This window comes from Sphaeramia orbicularis, chromosome 12 (assembly GCF_902148855.1).
Source record: "Sphaeramia orbicularis chromosome 12, fSphaOr1.1, whole genome shotgun sequence".
Classification (NCBI taxonomy): Eukaryota; Metazoa; Chordata; class Actinopteri; order Kurtiformes; family Apogonidae; genus Sphaeramia; species Sphaeramia orbicularis.
The window spans coordinates 384,361-387,276 of record NC_043968.1 but is presented as its reverse complement, the minus strand read 5'-3'; positions in this window follow the sequence as shown (position 1 = coordinate 387,276).

Below are 2,916 nucleotides of genomic sequence, written 5' to 3'. Positions count from 1 at the left end.
CTGTTACTAAATGTTTTATATGATTGTAATGCATATGTGTAAATGATAAACTGATAAACCGAGGAAGAATATTGTTAAAATTACACTTGTTTTTCTTAAGACAATTCAAGTTGTTCATGTTATTCAGAGTTTTAAGGAAACTTTGTAGATGTAAACCTGATTATAATAGAATTTTCCTTTTTTCACTGTTATTATTTTACCTGTTCGGCCCACTGGAGATCAAATTGGGCTGAATGTGGTACTGAACTAAAATGAGTTTGACAGCCCTGGACTAAAACATCACCTTTTAGTAACTTTAACTCTATGAACTCTACACCCCCCCCCCCCCCCCCCAGTCTGTAATGAAGAAAATACTAGTCAAAGAAAAAGTTTCCTCCATGTAAAAAATCAAAGTAATGTCAGTTTCAGGGTTTAAGATAATTAACTGGCAAACAGCACGTCATGCAATAGCCCATTTGTCTATCTATTTATTTATTTACTCTTCTTGCTCTCTCTTTTTTTTCTTCTCTCCCTCTCGTTCTTTCTTTTCTATCTTATTCTTGCTCTAGGAAATTTTGTGTATTTTTCGAATGTCAGGTCTGTATTTAACTGTAACTGTTCAGTCTGAGCAGACTTTCCTGTATCTGTCATGCTAAACGGTTTTCTTCCAGTATATCAGGACTTTTTAATCTAGGCGATGTTTGTTGTGTCGGTCGTTTGTCCAGGACAACAGATGGAAATTAGCTTCTCTGCTAAATCTGCTGCGTGCGTCTCATTCTTTGTAACTAATGCCAATACACACTGTCCTGTAACTAAATAAATAAATACAAATACAAATACACCGCTGCATGTAAATGGAAAATCCAAACCCAACGGTGTTAGAATCAGCTGTAGTCACATGTCCGCCCCAATGTGATGGTACAACATGATAATGTGAATATTAAAGTGCACTGCGGAATATTAGCCACTGATCAATCACATCTGTCAGATTTCATTCATGTAGCATCAAATCAAAACAAGTGTTCAGAGAACGCAAACCTCCACCAAGCACCCTGAACAGTGTGCATGTGTGGATCGACTCTTTCTGTTTAAATTCAACAGTTTCCAGGTTGTTCCATACAGCAGAAACAGTTGAAGCTTGGTACCAGTCATGTGTCTGTCCAATTAGATTCAATTCACTTCAATATTAGTTGAGTTCTAATTTTAAATGTGTGGGAAATGGGATTTTCAATGTTCAATGTAAATGTCCACAGAGTCCACATTCCACAGTGGATGTGGACAATTTAGTTCCAGATACAAGATATTGTTCTAAGCTATGGGTTGGAGGCTAATTGGAGTCGTTTTGAATTTTTTATGAAATTTTGGAAAATGTCTCAATGATGACAGATGGAAAATTCAAGATGTCGTGACCTTGCTGTGACCTTGAACTTTGGCCTACTTGGCCCAAAATTTAATGGGTTGGTCCCAGGGCCTAGGCCTATCTGTGGGGAAGATTTGGGAAAGATGGGTGGAAGAGTTTTCCCCTAAAGTTGCTAACAAACAAACAAACAAACAAACAAACACGCAAACAAACACAAAGCAAAGTGATCACAATAGCTCCTGGGGGAGGTAACAAAAGCCACCACTGATGCCAACTTAGCACTTTTGTTGCTCGATTTAGCAACTTTTCAGATGACCCTCACAACTTTTTCTTTCAAAAAGCACCTAGCTACAAATTTAGCTACTTTTAATTTTAGTTTGGAAGCTCTTATTACCTCCACCAGGAGGTATTGTGATCACTTTGCTTTGTGTGTTTGCGTGTGTTTTTGTTTGTTAGCAAGATAACTCAAAAAGTTATGGACAGATTTTCATGAAATTTTCAGGAAATGTTAATACTGGCGCAAGGAAGAAATGATAAAATTTTGGTGGTGATCAGGGAGGGGGCAGATCTGTCTTGGCAGAGGTCTGCGCTGTCTGAGTGCTTTTCTTGTTAACTTTTGTGAAAGGACTCAAACCCTAAAACTCCCCTATTTTCCTGTAAATGACACCAGATGACTTCCTGTGTCCCAGTCGTATAAACCCACGGTCTGTCTGGAGCTGCAAAAGTGGGACTCTGTGGGTATATTTTAGTCCCTCCAGAATTATGTGGGCAAAAATCCTTGATTATGTAATAGAATATGTGGGTTTTTGTATGATTTTATTCGGCGAAATTGCAGGAAATTGCAAAAAATGTTCGTCTGTTTAAGGTAGAATGGATCGTCTGTTTAAGGTAGCTCCGAATTTTGAGAGGATATAAAGAAACAGATGGATGACTTCACCAAAGAAAAATGCCGAAAGCTCCAAGAAACTATGCACCGGATGGAGGAGAATGTGGACCGCGTGAAACGGGTTGAGGACAATATGGCAGAGACGAAATGATGGGACACTGGGGTTAAGGACACGCTTGTCCAAGTGTTGCAAAATGAACAGGCACTCCAGGAAAAAGTGTGTGATTTAGAGGATCGCACCAGATGAAGTAACATCTGAATGTACGGCATTCTGAGGGTACGTCCATGATGGCTTTTGTGGAGAACCTTATAAAGAGTGAACTTGGCAGTAACTTAAACCCTGAATGTAAACTTTAAAACTGCACATGAACGCCCCCTCATGCTGGAGAACAGGGCTAAGAGTTATATACCCAAAATAACCTTTGACCTTTTCAACATGGCATAGAACAATGAGGGGATTCATGGCCAATGATGAACGACGCTTTTATTAACATTCTGCTGCCGTTAGTGGACGATTTTACACAAATATACTTATAACGTAATAAATACGAATAAAAGTGCTGTATCAGATGAATGAACACGTCCAAAGCGTTTTATACAAGTATCAGGTCAAACCAGAAACAGTTTCAGCCATTTTTCATTTCACTACAACAACAAAAGCACTTGAACACAACGCAAACATCATTTCAAA